Here is a 25125-nt window from a genome sequence, read left to right as displayed (position 1 = left end):
AGTGTTAGGGAGACTTCAAATAGAAGACCTGAGCTGATCTTGTTGTAGGAATATAGGAGAAAACAAAAAACAAAACAAAACAAAAAAAAAGAAAGAAAGAAAGAAAGAAAAAGGATACTCAGAAGCAAAGAAACAAATGGAGACATAAAGCACAGGGGTCCTCTGCTCTGTGGAAAATCAAAATTTTCCAATAGTTCCAGATGACTGGAGGGTGCTGAAAATGAGGAGGAGTGGTAAGAGGTGAGACAGAGGTAGGCTGGAGTATACACAGGATAAGGAGTGAGGGATAGAAAACAAGTAAAGAATATGAGCCTTCATTTTTTTAAATTAATTAATTTTTTTTTTTTTTTTGAGAGAGAGAGTTTTGCTCTTGTTGCCCAGGCTGGAGTGCGGTGGTACGATCTTCGCTCGCTGCAACCTCCGCCTCCTGGTTTCAAGTGATTCTCCTGCCTCAGCTTCCTGAATATCTGGGATTACAGGCACCTGCCACCACACCCGGCTAAATTTTGTATTTTGGGTAGAGACGGGGTTTCACCGTGTTGGCCAGGCTGGCCTCGAACTCCTGACCTCGTGATCCACCTGCCTCAGCCTCCCAAAGCGCTGGGATTACAGGTGTGAGCCATTGGGCCCGGCCCAGCCCTGATTTTTGTAATTGTATAGTCTTATTGAGACCATGGGTGGGGGAAAACACATGAAAAAGTATAGAAAGTTTGCCAGTCAGAGAAAGGTATGCCCAACTATGGACTGTAAGTGTGATTGAGAAAGATACTTCTGAAAGCGCTGTGTGGAACTGTAGAGCATTTCATGAAAAATTAGGAATTTGAAATTGGCTTAGAAGGTAGAAGGGTAAGATAAACATTTTCTAGACATAAGAGTAGAGCCAAGGCCTGGAGCTATTCTGAGGACTACAGTGGGAACTATCATTCTGGGACAGCTCCTGCCAGTTTTTCTTGAGTGCCTGCTGTTGCTGGGCTGGCACTTGGAGATTCAGAAAGAACATAGTAGATGTCAATAGGGCTGGAACCAGACCGAGCAAAGGTAAGTGACATTGATATTCTCATCCTTAAAGACCTCTCAGCCATTCCTTAGCCTCCTCCATTCCTTCAAAGCAAGATTCACTGATGATGTCCATAGGGAAGTCTGATCAAATTAGAGAAGAACTAGTCCTCTCGTCCACTGGTCATTGGGGAGTATGTAGTTATTGCTGTTAGTTGCCTACAGAAACAAAAAAAAAATTGTTTGGCTTTATTAAAAAAAAATCTTATTAAAACTTTTCTACTGAAAAATTTAGAATTCAAAGAAACTAGAAGAGTACCATTGGATTGTTCATACCATAAAGGGGTATGCTTGAGGGGATGAATAGCCAATTTTCTATGAAGTGATTATTATGCACTGTATGCCAGTACCAAAATATCTCGTGTACCCCATAAACATATACACCTACTCTGCACCCACAAAAATTAAAAATAAAAATAAAAATAAAATAAAAATTAAATTAAAAAGAAATTAAGAAAAAAGAACACTGGAATAACAGAGATTGAATTTAAATTTTACCTAGCTCTTTTTTTTTTCTTTTCTTTCCTTTTTGATGTGGAGTCTCACTCTGTTGCGCAGGCTGGAGTGCAGTGGCCGGATCTCAGCTCACTGCAACCTCTGCCTCCTGGGTTCATGCCATTCTCCTTCCTCAGCCTCCCGAGTAGCTGGGACTACAGGCGCCCGCCACCATGCCTGGCTAATTTTTTATATTTTCAGTAGAGACAGGGTTTCACCATGCTAGCCACAATGGTCTCTATCTCCTGACCTCAGGATCCTCCTGCCTTGAACTCCCAAAGTGCTGGGATTACAGGCGTGAGCCATCATGCCTGGCCTTTACCTAGTTCTTATATGTGAATACGTATATGAATTTATCACTTTGGGGATCCTTTTATTTTTTTGCAGGTCCTAGGAAGAAAAACTAATGAATTCTTGTGGGTTCATCTAAGGCTAAAATTAGGTGTTTTTATCTAAGAGCCCCAGTGAACACCAATTTCTAAGTTTTAAGTCTGGTTCCAAAAATATTATCACCAAATAGCCAAGAACAATATATACCTATAGAGAAACATTGCAGGGCCCACATAAGGCTATCCAGATTGTAATGGCAGTGCTGCTATAAGAAGTTCAGAGACAACTTAAATGGCCATCAATTTAATAGCAAGACAAGGGAAACATGAAGATTGAAGTCACAGCAACCCTAATTTCAGCCAAATCACATTACAACATTCCTGTGACTGTTAAAGCTTATTCCGCTCACTTTCTCCAAAAGTAATTTAACAATTTTTTGAGGAGTTCATCTCTATGGATACTGTTCTCCTTTAATTTACTTCATCCATCAGGCTAAAAATAGAAGATGTCGAGCTTTAAAAAAAAAGTGTGAAGTTGAAAATCAATGGAGGTGAGGTGCTGGTTTTTAAAGGAACACTGTCAAGCCCGATGAGCAGGAGACTCAACACACAAAAACCTTAAAAATATCATTTTTTAAAACACCTTCCTATTTCCTTTTCTGTGAAATTGCTCAATGTCTACACTGTAGGCTGCGACTTTGTGAAACTCTATCTCGCTTCTGGGCACCCAGCCAGAACCAATCAAAATCCCTTGAATATTTGTGACATTTGGCAAGCACACCTTAGTACTCCGTGCAATTCAAATATTTGTCCTCCCTCTAACTAATTTCCCTCTCCCCCAGTTGGGTGAGGACCATTGTTTTTAGTCATTTTGCAAACCAAGTGATTTCATCAGCAAGCTTGTGTCTCCCTCTCAGCAAGCATGGGTCCCACTCACAGGCCAGGTGAGAGCTTCTGCAGTGCAGAAGATGGCACACAGGGCACTCTCCGGCAAAAACAAAAACAAACAGGCCTGAAATTCTGCACTTGTGGAAATGACAGATTCGTTGCTGCGTTGAGGAATGTTTTACTGAAGGAATTGGCCACAGTCGAAATAAGAAAAGAAAAACTCTTTGGATTAATAAATTATTTATAATAATGTCTTGAGTATTCTCTTAGTTTTGTCAAGCTCTTCAGAAATAGTCTTTCCCTCCTCATTGCTGGTGCTTTCTAGTAAATGTGAAGCAAGAGGACGGACTTAGGACAGATAGGATTAACTGCTTTTTGTCCAGCCTTTGTGGACAAGAGAGGGCCTGGGTGAGGTGGGCACAATGGACTCTCTAAGGAATAACAAAATGGAAATTCCCGAAGTGTGTAGACACAGCATGCTGTTGTCCAAAGTAGAGATACCTTCAGTCAGTCTTAATTTCTTTTTATCCTTACTTGATGATATATAAGGGACTTGGATATGCTTGTTTGGTCACTTTTCAAATGTACATCGTTCAAAACCACCTTTTTAAGAAAAAGGTGATGAATGTGTGGGCAATTTCTGTCCCATCTGTGGCAGCTTTCCCATATGAAGAGGAAATCTACCCCATAAAGTGCCATTGGAGACTATCATATGATGTTTGTAAGTTGTTATGGTTAGAAAATTTCTCTGAAAGTGGTATCCTATTCTCCAGAGGAGTAACTGAACAAAAACAGTGTTTGCAGTCCACCAGATCAATCCCTGGCAACCCAACCAAGTTCAATGCTTTCCAACTCCCAGAGATAGATACCATGGTTATTAGTTGAATACAACGTGCAAGTTCAGAAGGTTGTATAATCAAAGCCAAGCTTCTAAGTACTCAGGGTATATTTTGGTCATGGTATATCATATCTACTTTATTAAGAATCCAAATTAAGATAAAAAGGAGCAGATTTTTGATTGTGAGATATTAGGGCATAGATAGATAGATAGATAGATAGATAGATAGATAGATAGATATCAGTACAGCATAACAATAAAGGGATATGCATAGTGTTATTATCTCCATTTTACAGATGAGAACATTGAGGCCCAGAAAGCTTATATAAATTCCACAAGGTCTCATATCTAGTAAATGGTAGCGGTTGGGCTTTAAACCAAGGGAATTTGCCTGTTGATGCCAGGTGCTAAATCCTGCATCTTATTTATACCTTCAAACAAGCAAGGCATTTGTAAACTTCCATATTACAAAGTTGGTGATGGGACATTCACAACCTCCTTTATATTGCTTAAGACACAGTAGAATAGTGTGAGATCATAATTGAAAATACAGTTCTAGAAGACTGAGAGATGAGAAAGTTTTTGTGTTCTAGAATAATCATGAAAGCATTATGGAAGGAAATAGAATGACTTGGAGGACTTCTAAAATTGAAATAGACAAAAGGAAAAGGGAGGTTTGTCGAAAACAGACTGTCAAGGGCTAAGACACGATAGTAGACATATATATGCTGTGTTCTGGGACACTGCAGAACTTGCCTGGCTCAAAAGAAAAAAAAAAAAACAAACGTGATTTGCACTAGTCATTCATTCCTGAAGGCCACATAGGATTCCTAAAAGCACTTTCCCCAGAGAATACTGAAACACACTTACCATTACAACTAGAGCTTTTCACATGCTACTGCCATACCTATAAATATTATTTTAAGAACTCCAAAATAAATAGCCCAATACTTTTTTGTTTCTATATTCAACCATCTTAATATTTTTCTTTGTCTTTCCTATTTTGGTGGGAGAGGCAGAGGACCTGTGTTGTTTCCAAATATTTATTATTGTAACCAGAACTATGTTGAGCATCTTTGTATTTAAATATTATCCAATACCACAAGTTCTATGGCTCACTTAAACAAACCTCAGAAACTGCTTTATTGAGTCAAGAGTTCTGAATAGTTTTAAGAATCTTGATCCATATTTCCAACTTGTTTTCCTAAACTCTTATTACAGTTTACACTCTGATCACTATTTTCTGAGATCTTGTTTTACCTTCTCTGCCATTATTGTTTACTACAGCTTCTAAAACTTTTTTTTTTTTTTTTTTTTTTTGAGACGGAGTCTCGCTCTGTCGCCCAGGCTGGAGTGCAGTGGCACAATCTCAGCTCACTGCAAGCTCCGCCTCCTGGGTTTATGCCATTCTCCTGCCTCAGCCTCCCGAGTAGCTGGGAATACAGGCGCCCGCCACCTCGCCCGGCTAGTTTTTTGTATTTTTTAGTAGACACAGGGTTTCACTGTGTTAGCCAGGATGGTCTCGATCTTCTGACCTCGTGATCCACCCGTCTTGGCCTCCCAAAGTGCTGGGATTACAAGCTTGAGCCACTGCGCCTGGCCTATAAAACTATTTTACATGTGTTTTTACTAACACAGTGGCATATTAAAATAGAGATTATTATTGACCCTGATTGTGAGTTTCAGATTAAAAAGAAATTTTTTTTCAGATGACTTGTATTGTAGGAATAAGATTGCTTCCACAGAATTTTCTTTTTTCATTCAACAAGTGCTTTTTGAATGTACATTTGATTCATTAAACTATGAATTTAGTGATGACTGTCACGTTGAACAGACCCAGTAAGTGATACAAGCACTTTTCCTTCATCTTCTCAATATTTATCCCTGATGACAATCACATGTGCCCTGCTCAGGGTCTTTTCACCATGTTTCAGCCTTTGCAATCCCTTTTCAATAGTGTAGCCTCTCTGACATCCTAACAATGCCCTTTAGCTCATGTTTCAGCTTTGCAGAAGGATGTCAGCTTTCTTCTTCTTCCAAGCCTGATGTAGTGCTTCTTCTGTGGGGAAGTCAATAGCCAAGTATTGATTCAAAGCATATCAAGTCATCTGGCTATCAGACGCTCTAGTAATCATTGCAGAGGTATAACACTAGCTTTAACAGTAGGTAAATGGTCCTTTGACTGCATGGCATTTGAGTGGTTGAAATGAAAAGTTGGATAGGGTAGGAAATTCTGGTAATAAGGGAACTCATTTAAGAGTATTGCTCATATCTCTAAGCTTAGGTCAGTGCTTATCCTAATAAATATTATTCCATTTCCCATAAAGATCTAAAAAATATTTATCTCCATCATTAACCTTAAATGCTATTAGCAATTGTTCTCAACTGCAACTAGAAAGGGGAAGTAGGAGAAAGAAGAAGAAGGAAGAGGAAGAGGAAGAAGAAAGAAGAAGAAGAATTGAATTTACACCCTGCTTTGTCTTATGACATTAAGCAACGCTTTTATTATCATTAATGTTATTTATGTTAACGACCTACTGAGACTATAAACCTATTTAGGTGAGAAAACATGTCTGTCTTACACTTGTACCAGTCACATTCATGGCTTTGGTGGCATATAGGCTATTATGGAAATGGTGAGACAGAAGATTAAGCAGAAAAAGATAACTCAGTGTGCTCTTAGTGGGAATTCCATAAGAGCAGGATGATATCTGAATCTTCCCAGGGTCTCCAGCCTCTCCTCTAATCCCTGACACATAGTAGATATCCACTCTTTGATGTATACAAAAAAAAAATGAATTTATGAGGCATGTGCGCATAACAATGTCAAGTTACTGTAGCAAGAGCATCGTTACTTTCTTGAGAAAGTTCTCAAAATAATTGACCTTGGAGCAGAGATTTGAGGGATGAGAAAGAAGACGAGCACAGACAATGGCCTTGCAGGAAGAGGGAGCTCCATGAACAAAGGCAAATGACATGAAGTGTCAAGCAACAAAGTGGGGGCTATGAGACACCTGGCATAGCTAGAATTGAAGATGAAATGGAGAGTGGGGGCGGGAAGGAGATGCAGGAAATGCAACAGGGTAGAAAAGGCAGGTGATGAATTGAGAAGGAACTTACTTCTCTGCTGGCCAACTAACAGCCAGCCACAGTTTGTTGGTTTCATTTTAGTGTTGAGGATCGGGTTGCTAATATTTGTTGTTTGCTTTGTTCATCAGTTTCTTTTTTTTTAATGTAATGGTGACAGTGCTTTGGAGCATATACTGAAGATGGAAGATGTGGGTGCTAGGGACAGATACTGGATGCAATTTGCAATTTTGTGGGCAGCAAATAATGAGAATCAGCACAAGCCAGAAAGCAGGAACCTGATATGCAAGGCATATCTAAAATTGGATCAAGTAGACTTAAAGAAAAATTGAACACAGTAGATAGAAGGATGACTTTCAGCTTTTTAACTTGGAAGACCTCATGGATGAAGAATGAAGTGACTAAGTCCTGAGGTCTGTCTCAGTGTGACAGCCTAGTGTGAAATACAGGCCCTACAATTTACAAGATATGTGACCTAGGCCAAGAAGCCATGTGAGCTCCATGTGCTTGAACTTCCTCCCCTGTCATATGGGGCTAATAAGAGCAATCATTTCAAAGAAGTGTTATGAGGATTGAGTAAAACAATCTTCTTAAAGTGTTTAGCATGGTGCCTGACAAATACAAATTTCCTGTTTCATGCTAGCTGCTGTTTAAATAGATAGAGGATGTGTAGAAAGAGGAGGAGATTTAGTAGTTGGACTTCAGTCTAGTTTGGGGCACGGTATTTGCCTGGAAAGTTTCCCACTGTGCAGAATTAGCTGGAAAACTCTGGAGTGAGGTCCAAGGGGAATATCAGAATCAGTGGGTGTATAGTTGCTGAAGCCTTTTGAGTAGATGAGTAGGCCAAGGGTAGGACCTTGAAAGTAAAATATTTTAAGAGAGTCAAGAAGAGATACAATCAAGAAGGAGTGATAACCAAAACAAAGAAAGCAAGTACTGGATGGGTGCGGTGGCTCACGCCTGTAATCCCAGCACTTTGGGAGGCCGAGGCGGGTGGATCACGAGGTCAGCAGATCGAGACCATCCTGGCTAACACGGTGAAACCCCGTCTCTACTAAAAATACAAAAAATTAGCCGGGCGTGGTGGCCCTTGTAGTCCTAGCAAGTCGGGAGGCTGAGGCGGGAGAGTGGCGTGAACCCGGGAGGCGGAGCTTGCAGTGAGCCCAGATCGTGCCGCTGCACTCCAGCCTGGGCAACAGAGCGAGACTCCGTCTCCAAAAAAAAAGAAAAGAAAAGAAAAGAAAGTACTAAGGAAAGTGTAAGTAACCTAGGAGTCAGAAGCGGGGTGTTTCAGAAATAGACTATTCACAGAGATGTCTAGATACATAATATACCGCCGAGCCGAATACTTTTTTTTTCTTTTTCTTTCTTTTTTTTTTTTTGTGAGACAGAGTCTTGCTCTGTCACCCACAGGCTAGAGTGCAGTGGTGCAATCTTGGCTCACTGCAACCTCCGCCTCCCAGGTTCAAGTGATTCTCCTACCTCAGCCTTGCGAGTAGCTAGGATTACAAGCACAGGCCACCATACCAGCTAATTTTTGTATTTTTAGTAGAGATGGGGTTTCACCATGGAGGCAAGGCTGGTCTCGAACTCCGGACCTCAGGTGATCCACTCACTTCGGCCTCCCAAAGTGCTGGGATTACAGGCCGAGTACTCTTTCATCATAGTGATTGGTAATTGTTACACAACTGGATAGATATTTAGGGAGAAGATGGAAAAAAAGCACAATAAAGGGGAAAAATGAAACAAGAAAACCAATAAAATTCAACCTGAGGAAGCTAATTCAAAAAGAAAGAAAGAAAGAAATCAGTAATTTTCGTCAGCAGCGTAAGACTGTGGCAGTATTGGAATGCAGTGGAATTTGCTGATCCAAGAGAATGTGTTCATTCATGACTATCCCAGGTTTTGTCAGGATCAGGTGATTCAAAAGCATTCGCTGCCGTTGAGAGCAGGAAAAAATCTCCAACCTCCTTGAATCTGTTAATGAACAAGGAATGCACTGTGCAATTGAGTGCACAGGACTGCCTCTAAGGGGGAATGCTACTTCTGGGAGGGAGAGATCTGAGCAGGCTGAACTGGATGTGAGAAAGTCTTCTTAAAAGGAAACAGCTGGGGTCTACTTGAGGGTGGCAGGGGGGATGGAGTGAGAGAAGCAGAAAAGATAACTATTGGTTACTGGGCATAATACCTGAGTGATGAAATAATCTATACAACAAATCCCCATGACACGTGTTCACCTATGGAACAAACCTGCATGTGTACCCCCAAATCGAAAATAACATTTAAAAAGAAGGAAAGAAAGTCTTAAGAGATCGGACCTGTGCATAAAGGCTGGATTGGGGAGTCAGATAGGTGTCAGGAGGGTGCTTTTCAAGGGTGGGCATCAAAATAAGGACCAAAGATAAGGATGAGCACAGGGGATGTTTGGGGTTCACCCAGTGCTCTAGCCTAGGGGGAAAGGAATGAACATTTGTTGAGCCCTATGAAAATGCCATATGCCGTTCTCAGTGCTGAACACATGTCATCTCACATTCTTAGCTCTAACCCTGTTAGACTCCGGCGGCTCTTCAAACAACTAGATTTTCAGATTTGCACATCTCTTGGCCACAAAGACGTCTTATCACTGTCTTTTCCTGAGGGACCTCTGTCAACTGATGCAAGAAATCTGAGCGAGTCTTTTGCAGCTATTGCTTCTTTTTGCTCCTTTATCAGCCTCTCACATAGCACTTCTTCCACCATATAAAAATTGTCTGCTTCTTGTTTTTCTTTGCAAACTGCCAGTGTTCTATGCATTTCTCCTTGCATATTTGGCACCTATTTACACATAGTAGAACATCACTGAACGTAAACATTCTTTTTTTTTAATTTTTTTTTATTTTTATTTTTCTACTTTAAGTTCTAGGGTACATGTGCATAATGTGCAGGTTTGTTACATATGTATACTTGTGCCATGTTGGTGTGCTGCACCCATCAACTCATCAGCACCCATCAACTCGTCATGTACATCATGTATAACTCCCAATGCAATCCCTCCCCTCTCCCCCCTCCCCATGATAGGCCTCCCACATGATAGTGTGTGATGTTCCTTATGGCCAAAACGCTCACAGCCACAGAACCGGTGGAGTTTGAGCTTAGTTCTAGATGGCTTGAAAACACTTTCTCTTCACATTACATCTGAAGTACAAAGAAGAGCGCTCTTAAATATTTTATGGAACACACAGGTTTTAAAAGCAAAACTAATCCAAAGAACTTCTTATCAGAGAAAGGAAGGAATGGAGGGTGTATATTCACCTTGGATTGATTTTCTTCCTTTTGAATACATTTCAGTGATTTGAGAGTTTCCCACAGTCATATCCTACATGTTAATTGGTTCGATTTGTTCTTTCCTTCCTCTTTCTCTATGTCTTTCTCTCCATTTTCCCCCACCCCCTTGTTAATTGAGGTTACAGTAAAGCCAACTTCAAATATTTACACTGGGTTAATAAAGAGCAAGAAATGTAATCACAATTTTTAGCTTTGTTCCAAACCCCTACAAGCAACAAAAGATTCCAAAATATAAGAGAAGATAATTAACTGAATATAATTTAATTGCTGATGTTGCTTCCTTTGGAGAATCGTTGATATTTACTTTGAATACTGAGCAAGAAAAACGAGCACTTATTTCTAATGTATTTCAATCAACAGAAGATTAATTGCCAGAGAAATACAAAGCTCTGGTATGTCCCATGAGTAAGAAGTGATCTGGAATATACATACATAATAAACTCAATATATGAAGACACAGTTTTCATTTGTGCCTCCTCTTTGAATCCAGACAGATCGAGGTTATCAATAGTTCTCCAGTATCAGATAAGTTATTTAACTTCTTTCAGCCTTGGTTGTTTTTGGTCTCTAAAATAACAGTAACTCCTTTACACAATTGTTATGTGGATTAGAGGCAAGAAACAGACAACATCTCTAGCGCAATATTCGAAATTGGGCATTTCCAGGTTAAATGGTATCTATTACATGTTATAAAGTAATTTCGGTAAAAGTTTAGAAATACATTTTCATATAAGAGGCATCCTTTCTATGCTACTAGGTCATATGGCCATTTTCTACTATAGATTCCTACTATACACTTTTTCTACTATAGACTACCAAATAGGGGTTAGGTTTTGGCATAGGTGTTGCCATCAGTAGAAAAACCAAGAGGCAAACCATCACCAATGGAATCCCAGTGATGGGTTGTAGGAGGAAGTGGGGGACTCCTGCATGAGTCAGATCCTCTCTGCCACAAATGACCTTAGGCAAGTCACTTACTTTCTGTGATCCATGATTCCTCATGAATACCGTGTGGATTATACATGGTCACTAAGGAAAATTGTTTTGATTTGTTCTAGCAGCATGACTCAGAATGAGAATGTGCTATAATCTCACTCAATAGTTTCTATTTCTTTTCTTAACCATTTTATAATATTCTAGCCCAAAATAACAATTACATAAACCAGATAGTCCACATCTTGTCTATAGAAAACACTAAGTGTTCATTTACACGGTTACCTCAAATAGGTTTTAAAAATAAAACAGGTTAAAACGTGAGGAATGTTTTGCAAGCATCACAGCTCTTTCAGCTTCCCCTTGAAGCATTTGGTGTCGTTTAATTAGTTGGGTTTTCATTTGGAATGAGTCAACTCAAAGAGTAATGAAAGTAGTGAGCAATAATAAAATGAAGACATAATGTGATCGTTCAGTATAATTTATCAGTATTTTTTAAAACTATGACTGACTTGACTAAGTTGTCATGAAATGAAGGAATTTCCAGTGTGTTCATTCTGATTCTTGCAAATATATTTTGACTATGTAATTCAGAGACAAAATTCAGAATACATTTCTCCATTCTTTACAATTCTATAACACAGTAACACTGTGACCTATGTATAGCAGGTTATTTCAGCAGTGTGAGCCTTATTTCTGCCATATTCAAGGGAAAATAATAGAATCTGCCCCTTAGTGCTATTGGGATACATTCATGAATCAATGGGCGTGAAATCTCTCTGACAAGTATGATCATAACCCTTTCTTATAGATTTCTTCTCATGTATTTACATCATTTTGTTCCCACTGCAACCTTGGTGAGGGATAAGGCAAGTACTCTTTAATGTACAGAGGAAAGTCATGAGACATACAGCAGTTTAATATGGAGAGCCCAAGGACAGTCAGGTACAAGAACCCAGCAGGACAAAAGCCTGAATATTGTGACTCTTTCCAAGATTTTTCAACTATATCATGCTCTAGACAAGGTGAGTTGTTAGGGAAATTCCGGGGTTCTTTTAAAATATAGTTTCTGTTGTTTCCTAAAAGTGACTTTGATTATATCATTGTCCAACTTCAAATTGTTTAGTGGCTCTCTATAATCTTATTGAAGAAAACCCTTTACTATTTGATCTCAGTAAGTGAGGCCCTTCATTATTTAGAACCCTCTTGGGTCACAAACCATTTTCAGCCATGGCCCCGTATATCTCCACTTTATAGCAGTTGTGATCCACTGTTCATTCCCTGAGCATGTTCAGTTTTTCTTATCTTTCCAGTATTTTGACCTTGAAGTTATTTCTCCTGGAATGTTCTTCGGGACTTGTCTTCCAGATAATTGTCTATTCTCTATTCTACTCAATGCTCTGCTCCGGTATCACCTCCACATGTATAGGTGGTTGCAATAATTGACTTTTGATCTTTCTCTGGCATTAGGTTGATATCCTTGAGGCCATGCACTTTTGTTTCTTGGGGGTTATTTTGTATGTGTTCCCAACTCCTATACCAGGTCTGGAATATTGCTCATGCAAAATAAGTATTGAGAGAATGGAGTTCTAATTTTCTAATGGTTGGCACTACCTTGAAATATACTAATATCCCTTCCTTCCTTATTGAGGGAAAGTGAAAGATAGCAAATCAGGTAACAGGCCACAACCTCTGGTAGACTTTCCATTTAGCCATCATGTAGGAAAACTTCCCGTTTGTAATTTGATGGAAGAATTGAGCATCCTGCTTTTTATTTAAAGAGTATTTCTTGGCCGGGCGTGGTGGCTCACGCCTGTAATCCCAGCACTTTGGGAGGCCGAGGCGGGCGGATCACAAGGTCAGGAGATCGAGACCACGGTGAAACCCCGTCTCTACTAAAAATACAAAAAATGAGCAGGGCGCAGTGGCGGGCGCCTGTAGTCCCAGCTACTCGGGAGGCTGGGGCAGGAGAATGGCGTGAACCCAGGAGGCGGAGCTTGCAGTGAGCCAGGATCGCGCCACTGCACTCCAGCTTGGGCGACAGAGCAAGACTCCGTCTCAAAAAAAAAAAAAAAAAAAAAAAAAAAGAGTATTTCTTAAAGAGCCTCACACTACGTCCCCATTTGCTCTCAAACTAACTTGTAAATGATCCTTCAGTTGGCATAGCTGTAGTTCCAAATTTTAAGGTATTAGCATAAATAGGACTTTTGGATGGCTATATATATATTGCAGAAAATATAAAAAGGAATAAAATTGTCCATTGTCATAGCAGGACATGCAACTGAGTTTATTAGTCTGTTAACGGAGGAGTTGTCAAAGTCACTTCTCAGTGGCACAGATTTCCTGCTGGCAGCTAATGTGATGATGAAGACTCTGCAATCATTCCTTTGTTCCTGTCTCCTTGATTTTGCTGTCATGATGGCTGGAAGAGGGAGCTAGTATTTCTGTCTACTGACATTTTATTTCATTACTGCATGTTGACTAAATGGGCATTCAATGGAATAACTGTTACATAACATATGCAGACTAGGGATGCCTGTAGCTCACAGGCCATGAGAGGAGGAGCTGCGCTCTCTGGCTTCTACTTTAACAGTCTTCCATCTAATGATGTCACTGGGGGAATAGTCAAAACATACAGAAAATAAATCCGTTCTGTATTTGGTTTTGTGTTTAATGGCGATGCAGTATGAAAAAATGAATTGCTTTTGAAGATTAGGCTGCCTTGGGTTAAATTCCAGGCTGTAATAATTACTAATTGAGTGACCTGTGGGAAATTATTCACCTTCTGAGAAAGTTAGTTCTCTTATCTCTAAATATAGGGATAGTGATATCTGTGTCTTAGAACTTTTTGATAAATAAGAGATTACGCTTAGAGTGGTGGATGTAGTGCCTATATAGGAAGTGCCTGGTTAAGTTTGCTTATTTTACTTCATCAGTCCTCTACAATTCTACATTTGCTGGCCATCTGTGCATAGCTTTTGGACTAGTAACAAATTCCGATTTCTATGTTTGGAAGGGACTTTTGAGTACAAGTGTGTTTTCTTGCATACTTCAAATCAATGCTCTAGAAATGGACTGATAAATGCCTCCTGTTATCACTGTAGTTCTCCAGTAGCTATAAGATTTATTTCTTTTAGAAAGTAGAATGTACCTTCTAACTTTCCTTAGTTAGTTTTATTTTGGCTCTCAATGATCCTCCTATGGACTTGCCATGTTTTCCGCAATACCATCATCACATCTCAGTCGCTTGACGTGAAGTATAATGGTGGGCTCCATAGTTCCTGAAATCACTGGATTCAGAACACACTTAGGAATAATCAGAGTGAGAAATTGCCTTTACTTATTTTAATTAGCATGTAGTATACTTATCATTACGTTATAATACATCCCTAAACCAGTGAAAGTAGCTGATTCCAAAGTTTATTTTGGCTACTGTTATGACATAATTTCATTGAGATATTTATTTGTATTCAACACCAGTTCTTGTATGTCTCTCCTATTTTGGGGTCACCCATTCATGCAACACACATTTGTATCAGGCATGTATAAATATCTATTCAGGGTTCAACAGTCAACCAAATATAGCAGGTGACACTTTGGCAATTGAAGGTCTGATTCCTGTTCTCAAGGACTTTAAAATTAGCAGGAATGTGGGCAGCAGGTAGATGTGTTATACACTAAGAAAATAATGCAAGATTATATATGGTCGGAAGCTAAATTGAATATAGGAACTGCCCAAAACATAGACACCAAACAAGGAGAAGGAGATGAGCCATGAAGGGAAGGGATACTGGATAATGCTGGACTTGAGCCAAACCCTGTGGCATACATGGGATCTGCACAGACAAAGAATGTGATGGAGGGTCAAGAGTCAAGACTGATATTAACTTGGTTGGAGTTGGAGTCAGTGGGATATGGACTTGAATAGTTTGGGGGTTCTTATTAATGGAGAGAAATAATGATGATAGACAAAACTGGTATCAGAACCAGTGGGAAAATATATGACAACATTGGTCATATTGTTATCTTGAATTGACTAAGATGCTGAACATGGCCAGGCGTGGTGGCTCATGCCTGTAATCCCAGCACTTTGGGAGGCCGAGGCGGATGGGTCACCTGAGGTCAGGAATTCGAGACCAGCCTGGCCAACATGGTGAAACCCTGTCCCTACTAAAAATACCAAAAAAAAATTAGCGGGACATGGTGGCAGGAGCCTGTAATCCCAGCTACTCGGGAGGCTGAAGCAGGAGAATCACTTGAACCTGGGAGGCAGAGGTTGCAGTGAGCTGAGATCGCACCACTGCACTCCAGCCTGGGGGCAAGAGTGAGATTTTATCTCAAAAAGAAAAAAAAAAAAAAAGATGCTGAACATGTGAAAAAAACTTCCCTTGCCTTCTACATCACAACAAAATTTGGGGGTTCATAATCTTACAACTCAAAAAGGGTTTTCCCACAGTCTTGGTACTGTACACCCATTAGAAACCATAGGGTAAAACTAACCAGGGAATTTTCTCCCCAGAAGGAGACAGCATTCCTACTTCAGAAGGCCAAGGTGGGTGGATCACTTGAGCTTGGGAGTTCAAGACCAGCTTAGGCAATAGGGCAAAACCTTATCTCTACCAAAAAATAAGAATAAAAAAAGTAACCAAGCACGGAGGTGCATGCCTGTAGTCCCAGCTACTTCTGGGGGTTGAGGTGGGAGGATCACTTGAACCCAGGATGTTGAGGCTGCAGTGAGCCGAGATCACACCACTGCACTCCAGCCTGTATAACAGAGTGAGACCCTGTCTCAAAAATAAATAAATAAATAAATAAATAAATAAATAAATAAATAAGACAACAGCATCTTTGATGTGGACAACTTTTTCCCAGGATCACAGATCAAGACTTCTCTACTATCGTAACACGCTTACTTTTCAAATTTTTTTCTTTGCTCATGCCTCTATGAAAGATAGAAGTGGCAAGGGGTCTGTGGTGTGCACTCATGGGGTATATTTTATTTGTGAAGGGTTTTTCAGCTCGCTTTAGACATAGATAACCTTATACCTTGATAGATGGGAGATGAAGGGCCAGTGTAGGTGAAAAACATTAATGGCACATATGTTGCCTCAGAATCAGTCAGAAACAGACATTGTTTCCCACCTCTTAACATACATAATGGATTAAAAATAACACTGCCAGGAGGTCTTTTGTTAGGTCTTTTTTACCATGATTTGGAGTAAATGAGGCAATGATTAGAAATTCATCCCTCATGATAGGCTCTATAGCAGATTCTATTGTAGAGGATATGGTTACACAAAATATTTTATATTCTCCCATAAAAGTTATGCTAAATAATAGAATTGCTCTAGATTACTTACTTACTGGCTAAACAGAAAAGTATCTGTGCAGCTGCTGGATTCTTGTTGTCCATGAAGAAATATATCACATCGGGTATTATAGAGATTCAGTTGTAGGGGATTAACACAGAGACTGCTTATTTAAAATGAGTAGACTCTTAATCTAGCTCATTCTTTGATCTATTTTATTTTAGTTGGTTTGGTTTCTGGGGACCCTCCAAACTCATGGTATTATCCCCGATAGTCATAATAGTTGCCCCCTGGGGCACTGTATTTTTTCAAAAGTTTTAAATGTTCGCATGCAGCCTTCTCTAGAATGTGAAATGGTCTGTCTTCAACTGGGATGACAAGAGCTGAAAGAAATGAGTGATCACAAGGGTACCATAACCTGTGAACAACATGCTGAGACCAGAAACCCAAAATGATGATAACTGAGAGTGGTGCTAAGGCCCTAAGTTTTGGTCACACTCTCACCTAAGTGAGAAACTGACCAAAAGGAGGGAGTTTTTAAGCAAAATAATGGGAAGCAATTGTTTTGGGCTGAGTTCATGCACTAGGCCCCAACAGACCAGAGCAAACCAAAGTGTAGTCACTTGTGCTAAATGTGACATAATCAAACTAAGACTTTAAGGAAATTCATAGATCCTAGAACAGGCCAGGTTTGGTTCTCTGTTTGTTTGTTTGTTCCATCATAAGGAGGTACCCTCTACTCTAAGCTTTACAAAAAATAACCTGAAATCCTTGTTCCCACCTTACAAAACTCACTATTCTGCTATTTCCCAGTGATTTTCAAGACCAAATAAGTACGTTGACAATGGTGACAGTGATATCAATGACTAAAGTTCTGGTCAATCTCTCAAATTGAGAGGATAACCAAAAGCAGGGAATTGTTAAATCACGTTTAGCCTAAAGCTGCCTCCTTACATATTTTAAGTTCAGCCTAAAGGCTTCTCTATACGTCATGAACTAAAACCTAAACAGAGTTGTGAATAGACTGTAGCCAATCACTGAGTTCTGGCCAAAGGTGGCCAACTGTTCAGACCATGTTCAAATAAGGCAGATGCCAAGCTGTAAGCAATTTGGTTGTTTCTGTACCTCACTTCCGCTGTCTGTCCACATATCTTCTTCTACCACGTGGCTGTGCTGGTGTCTCTGAGACAACTCTGACTCAGGAGGCTGCATAATTCACGTATCGTTCTTTGCTTAATTAAACACTTAAAAATGTAATTCGGCTACAGTTTTTCTTTTAACAAGTGCTTGGCCCCCCTCCTCCTTACAGCCTCCACAATGCGTGACAGTTACGTTTGGTCATGATGCCCAGAAGGGTGCAGTCTCCATCTCTCTCTCTCTCAGCTATGCATTCCCATCTCTCAATATCTGTTTATATAGACCTATGCATGTGTGTATCTGTTAGCCTTAACAAGGTGAGAGGACGAAACCTATGCATATGGAGTGATTTGCATGACAGTACTTGATTCTTTGCTGAATGATAAAATAGATGTAAAGGAGGAGTTCAGAACAATATGGGATGTCCTAAGTTTGGGGAATCTTTATACAGGGAGTGAGGAGAAGCCAGGCCTTACAGGATGCAGGTATTTGCATAATGTGTGGAGCAGAGGGGGAACAGGAGTCGTTGGAAGCAGAGGAATGCCTGGCTCCTCAAAGGCTGTCACTGAAGGATTATGGAATGTGAGGGATATGATAGGGAGAAGCACAGATCGTGGGCTTAGGGCCAATGAGGAGACCAGGGGAATAGGTGGATCACAGTGAAGTATCTGCCGGGGAGGCGGTAGGCAACCAGGCTGGGAGTCACTAACCCTTTGGAGAGGCAATGTCCTGTTTTATGCTTTCAAATTCTTCAAAATTCTTCTCTGAACATGAGTCTTCTTATTTCTCTGTATTTGCAAAGATCATTTCAGGTTTCTTAATTTTAAATTAAAATCATGCCAAGGTGGCAATAAAAGTGAAACAGGGAAAAAAGTAAAAGTTGAAATAATGCCTTTGTAATAGTCTCTAGTCTCCTCATTTTTCCTTCTTTAAAACGTCCAATCCTCTAATTAGAAGATAAAGAATAAAAGTGAGTGCATAGATTCCCTTATGTGATTCTTCTACTAAGAAATCAAAGCTCTTTCATTTTCAATTTTCTAGCACGACAACATAAAACAATCTCATTAAGGACTTTGTCGAATATTGGTAAAGGTTAGACAGAGTTCAGGCAGCAGGGACTGAGAAAAAGCGTTTGAGAGTTTGAGCAAAAATTGGATAACTTCAGATTTAAGTTTTCAGGAAGCTGAAATGGAACATAAAGAGAAAGCACACGGGTAATGATCAGTCAAGGGACCCTCCCTTAAACCCAAAGACATGGCCAGCACAGAGATGAATCGATGTCCTGAAATGCAAACTTAATAGGAAGAAATGCGAGGTGAGCCCCACTGAGATCCCAGCCTGCTGAGGAAAGAAATCCTGTTGTACATGCTTGACGCATGCCCCGGAAGAGAAAGACTGCTCGCATTACACCACCCTCCAAAGGCGGCCGCCATATTGCAGTGTCGATGGTACCTCAGGGAACCTATTCTCAAGTCAAAGACCGAGGAACATGCTTAAGCTGGTCCTGTTTTGCAAACATGGAGGCAGGGGCTTAGAGTAGGAGTTTAAATTACTTATTAAAACAGATGGTGAAATGTCTCTCTACTTTAAATCTGCGTTAAAATGAATCTTGAAAGACTGAAATCCAAGTGATCTGGAAAGACTACAAATTGAAGTTACTGTGTAAATCTGGTGAACTTTTCAGTGTAAAGCGGTTACATGCCATTTAGCAGGAGCTTGATTTATTTGGATCAGAAGGCCTCGGTGGCTGTGTCTCGTGTCTGTCATTTTGCAGGCATGTGGTTAGGAATCGGATGGCACAGGGAGGCAAAAATCAGCCTCATCGGACGGTATTCAAGTGGCAGTGGTTGTTGCTCACCTGGCTTTACTCACTCCAGAAACCAGCATTTGACTCAAAGAGGCAGCTGATTTCCCCTGTCAATTGTCTGTTTGTAATAGTTTCTGAAAGGAGATGGAACTCAAGATTTCTGATAAGGACAAAAAAAAAAAAAATAAAAAAGCAAACTCAGAGCCTGGAAGTCAAAAGGCAGGATACAGATCCCTGGACACTAAACAAACTCTAAATCAAGAGTCCAGGGCTCCTGCTTACCTGGGCTAGCACCTGGGACACATCCCTGCAAAAGGGGCTGCCAGCTGGTCTGGATGACCTTAGAAATGATCCAGTTCTGATGCCCTGCTCAGGCTCTCTGCACTGAGCTGGGACAGAACAAGTTTCAAAGGGCTGAAAATTTTTACAATTTGTGGAGTTTTTTTTTTTTTTTTCCTAAATAATTTTTAGAACGAGAAAAGAAGTCACTACAAATTACTGACATTTTAGGAAAAAGACAAGTACCACAGACATTGGCAGATTTTAGAACAACATAATATTTTGATTAACTTCTTGACACAATTTTATAATACTTTTATTTCCTTTTAACTTTTGGCTAGTGTTTGATTGCTTCCTTATATGATGATTTTCTTTAAAACATTGCAGAAAATAAATAAGTAATTCAGTTTTTCCTCTTGTATGGTTGATAAAATCATATCTTAAAAAATGATGTTCATAGTTTCAAAAAGGCTTCTTTTTTTTTTTTTTTTCCAGCTTCACACCTCATTATTGGTGATGCCACATAAACTTTTATGACTGTGATTAAAATTGGGGATATCCCTGTGAAGTTTCATAGATTAGATAGTAAGATTTATTAGAATTTCCGCAGACCAGCTTCTTTTTCTCTACATTTCACACCTTGCTTCCCTGCACGACCTGCACTCTTCCGTTGCTGGCGCTGCAGGAGACATCTCTATGGAGATACGACCTCTGGCCCTGAACCATTGTTCTCTGATGCTGGATGACTTTCCATAGAAAGGAGCAAGAATACTCAGGGGAGCAACTCCTCAAATGCAATGGCTAACGATCCACATACATAGCTGGGAACAACACGATTATATGCTACCGATCTAAACTAAATATGTATCCATGGCGTAATTTCCCCTCACTGGATCATAAAAATTTCTGTGGCCTCTCCAATGCCACCTCGCTTGAGAAGTGAAACACTGGGAAGGGCAGGGGAAAGAGACAGTAGTATTAACCAATTGCAGTTCAATATTTGGTTTTTACTGATTGCCATTAAAATAACTTTTGCGAAGTTTAATAGCTTTATAATGTGTCAACACAATTTGACTGGACTGTATTCCAAAGAATTTCCTTTCCTGTGTATTTCGAGTTAGGGGAAACCCACAGGAAAGATACTTTTGGGAGGTTTGGAAGGGGGAAGGAAGGCTGCAGTCTTTATGTGTCTCACATCCACTGTTGCTGGCTTTTTGACTCATCTCACTGGTGAGGCAGTGACTGGGCCTGGAACTGCTCCACCTTCCTCTGGATCCTGCTTCAGCATCACTAGCTCCTCGGTCAGGTGCATGTGTTTAGCTCTGTGACAAAGCGCCCCACCTTTTGCAGAGTACTCACATCACCAAAGTCAATGACAACAAGAAATTCCGTGGGTTGCAGTCTGTCTTCCTGGCTCCAGCATGTCCTCGGGGGTTTGAGTTTAACCTAGCTCCCGCACCTCACATCCACCTTCTCCTCTCCACTGTGGTCTTCAAGCTCCAGCATCTGAGGAGAGGACAACAGCTTTCCAGAGATCACTTCACCTGCTCCCACAATAGCATCAGCTCAAATCTGGTCAAATCCTTATAACAAATACAGATATATCTCCAAACAGCCTACTTCTCTGATAGCCTGCACACACCCGCCCTTACTGACACACACAGTTTATAAAATGCATAATGTTGTGAACACATTGCTAGAGATTTGCTAGATCTTGAAGCTGCATCTTCTAGAGCTTTAAAATAAATTCATCTCTAGCCCAGAGCTTTCTGCCTCAGTGTTCTTGCTGGTGGTCATGCTGTTTCGTGACAATTACTATTTTCTCATCGCGGTGATGATGAGAAGGAACTTAACTATAAGCATGATCTAGTAGGAAAAATGACAACGTGATTTGTATTTAATCTGGAAATGGGTATCACATATTGCATTAACGTAAAATGTCCTGGGTAACAAAAGTAAATATCCTCTAAGTGTAGCTCATGTCATTTTTGTTCATCTTTTTCTCAAACCTCATGTGAACTGCACACACTAAAAGACACAGATTTTTCATCATAAAATATCCTTCTCACAGCTTAAAAAGTAGACATTCACCAATTCACACAGAAATGCCATTCTTTAATGGTATGCAAATGCAAAAATGTTTATTATATTACCAGCAGGGCCCCTGCACAACGAATTCTGGACTTGTTAAAATAATGACAGTGAAATATAGACAAATAAATACTGTGTAATTATTTCCAAGGATGCCTTCAAAGAACTTTCACCAGGATAGCCCTTATTACTCTGTCTAGTTGAAACCAGTTTTGAAAACTTATGACCACAATATAACTGTTTTATGAGTTTTTTGTTTTCGGCATTTAGAGGTGAGAGCATGGAGTGTAGAGTCAAGAACCAACATCAGATTTACAGATAGAGCCTTTACCAGTGGGGGTGGTTTTGGGGAAAGCTCTCACATTGTATGAGCTCATTTGCATTATCCATAAATAGGAAAACTTGTTAGCAGGCTCTTTCCCCAGAAGGCTCCAGGAACTGTGCTAACGTTTAGGGAGCAAGCATGTAGGCTAAGGTGGTAAATAACCCTAACGTCTCAGTGGCTTAGCAAAGGAAACATTTGTTTTTCTCACTCACACTGCAGGATGGCTGGTACACGAAACTGTACAGGGGCTCAATCATCTTCTGTCTTATCACCCCATTTTCTTTCAGGTCTTTGGGAAGCTCTTTTCAAATGATAGAGAGAGAAGAAAATGAGAATCACGTGGGGAGTTCTAAGAGTTATGCCTGAAAGGGGGGCACATGACCCACCCAATTTTTACTTGAGCAACACTAAACTACCCTTAGTTCAGAAGCTTGCATACTACCCTGGCAAAACAGGGATGGGAGTGGAGAGAGGAATTCTGTTGAGGCGCATCAAGGTCTATCAGGGAGCATGGATGGGTCCAGGAACAGAGATCAACTTGTAAATAGTTCTCTTTGGAATTTGAATGAGCCTAGGAGACAGGATCTGTTCAAGCATGGTTACATTCTTGGTCTTACAGGCGGGGGAAGAAAAAACAGTTGTTCTTTATTGTCGGTCCAGATATTAGGCAGATAAAAGAACTTCAGAGAACAACTTCATTCTGGCTTAGGGACAGTGGGTCAGATATATATATATATATTTGGGTTCAGCGTGTGGAAGAGCAGTACTTGGGGTATTGGTTTCTGAGCCCCAACCCTACAAATCTTCTGAAGCAGATCTTTTAGCACCCTTTAAAGAAAACAGAACCTTGGAGCAGTAGTGAGGCCAGGTTTATAAAACTCATAAATAGCAAAGCCAGGATTTTAATTAAAACCTCCTTGGCTAAAAAACTTCTCTCTTTTGTACTGCACACCACAAACTCAGCTCTCAAGAGCAGTATCACTTGGTCGTGAGGTCAAGTTTTACACCTACGAAACAAGGTGTGAACCTCCACAAACGGGATACGAATCTGCTTCTGAAATATGGCCCTGACCAGGAGCTAGAAAGAAAAAGGACTGGAGAAAGTGGGTCTGGAAGAAGCCTCAGGCAACTTCCCATGGCAGGACTTCTCATACATACTATTTAATGCCTGGAGAAAAGAGGCGGGACTTCCTCTCTTAGACTCCCTGCTCACTAGATGGAGATTTCAACACCAAAGCCAAGGATCAATGAATGAGCTGTGCTATCTTATCTTTAGAGATTATTTTCTAGTTGTATGACTCAACCAGCAATTTGTATTGATGATTTCATCTGTTCAAGCCTCCGAGTCTTCTGAGTTATTGAGGTTTTGTTCCATGTACTATGACAACAATGGCATGCATCAGGGTCGCTGAGCAGCCCCTGTAAGCATGAAGACAGCTTAGCCACTACCCAGCTGAGCCAGCAGCAGGCACTGGCCTGCCTGCAGGACAAATGATTTTACCTCTCTGAGCTTCAGGTTGGGTTGGTTTTCTGTTTTTGTTTTTAGCTTTTTTTATGTATAAAATGAAGAATAAAATAATATCCTCATCTTCAAATCTTCTTGAAAGTCATTTCTTTTTTAAACGTTCACCTCTTTACCTTTTCAGCTTAGAGATAGGTGATGTGATCAAGTCAGAGGCTTCAATGAAATACAAGAACAAATAATGTTATCTACGGGGAGGGTGTGTCGAGAGTTAAGTATCACAACAATCTAAAGGCTTTCTTTGCTATGCATCAAGCTAGAAAGTTGCAATTCGGTGGATAGATCCTTCCAGGGCAACCTCCAACTGTGTTTGAAAAGCTAACTATAGGGAACACTTGAAAGTTTGTAAAGGTTTCCTGGGAGACTTTGATACTGAAATAAGTCTCTGAATATCGTATCTGATTTTTTATATTAAATATACCTGGGTAAGATGCATGAACTCCTACCTCTGTGACAGGGAAAATACGCAGAGTATAGCCAGGCCTAGATTTAGATACCAGTTTCCTGCTGAATGGTGAGTGGACTTGGACAAGTCAGGGTCCTGTTCTGAGCCCCCTTTTACTTCCCTGTAAAAATGAGGCTCAACACTGTTGTGTGAGATTCCTGACTCTGTATGTGAGTCAGGCACTATGGGATTAAATGGTAACCATTAACTCAAGTTGTAACTATAGTATCAAATGGTAACTATTGTATCAGATGGTAGCTACTATGATTTTGTCTTTAGTTCCATGTGCTATAATTATCTGTTCCATGACCATCTCCCTGTGCTGTATACATTTCTCCCCCTCATATATATACTGTATTGTGTAGCATCCTCAATTTATTCTAAGTCTTTGGATAATTTGAAATGGATTACAATGACAGATGCATTTAAGACTGAAATCTTACCAAAGTATTGAATCAAACTGTAAACAATTTTTTGCCCCAGAAGAAATAAATATTTATGTGTTTCTTTGTTGTCTGATTGTTTTCATATGTTATACCTAGATATATGGAGTCTAAGATAAGGTATAGAGCAGTTGTCTTCAAATTCTAGTGTGCATAAATATGTTCCTGTACCAAATTTAGGTCTCTTTTTTAAAAGATCTCTTATTGCCCCTCTCTGGCTCAGATCTTTATTCTTCCTCAGGTGGATTATTGCCATAGTCTCCTCGTCTTTTTGGGCCTCTGTATATAGCTAGTTCCACCCTGGCTTCCAGAAAGGTCTCTCAAAAGGCCGCGTCTTTATAAATTATCAGTGATGCTTGAATTCAGAGCTATCAGCCTCCAGAAATTATTTCTGGAAAGATCTCAGGTGGTAAGATGATAAAATCATTAGTTGGAGCAGAATTATTGAATAAGTGAGTTGGGAAACAATCTTAACTTACATAGTAACATGATTACTATTTCCCCTAAAAAAAAAAAAAAGTAAGATTACTAGGAAAAACAAAAGAGAGAAATATATATATAAACTTAATAATATATATATAAACTTATATATATATAAACTTATAAATATATATAAACTTATAAATATATATATAAACTTATAAAATATATATATTTTATATATATATTTAAAAAATATATATAAACTTATAAAATATATATATAAACTTATAAATATATATAAACTTAGGGTTCTGGGAAAAGGCGAACTTATCATTTTGACTAGTGGTATGTTGAGACATATTGGAAACTTGAGTTTGAGTTTTCAGCAATGGGT

The 25125-nt window shown here is 39.8% G+C and overlaps 1 protein-coding gene across 2 annotated transcripts in view; it reads left to right on the top strand.

Annotated features, from left to right (window-relative positions):
* The window catches only part of LOC105492445 (contactin associated protein family member 5), a 909336-nt gene that overhangs the window by 557374 nt on the left and 326837 nt on the right, over positions 1–25125 (top strand). The gene's annotated exons all lie outside the window — the stretch shown is intronic.

Source organism: Macaca nemestrina, chromosome 11, assembly GCF_043159975.1.
Source record: "Macaca nemestrina isolate mMacNem1 chromosome 11, mMacNem.hap1, whole genome shotgun sequence".
NCBI classification, from domain to species: domain Eukaryota; kingdom Metazoa; phylum Chordata; class Mammalia; order Primates; family Cercopithecidae; genus Macaca; species Macaca nemestrina.
Note: the sequence above shows the minus strand (reverse complement) of the source record. Positions and strands in the feature narration are given on the sequence as shown.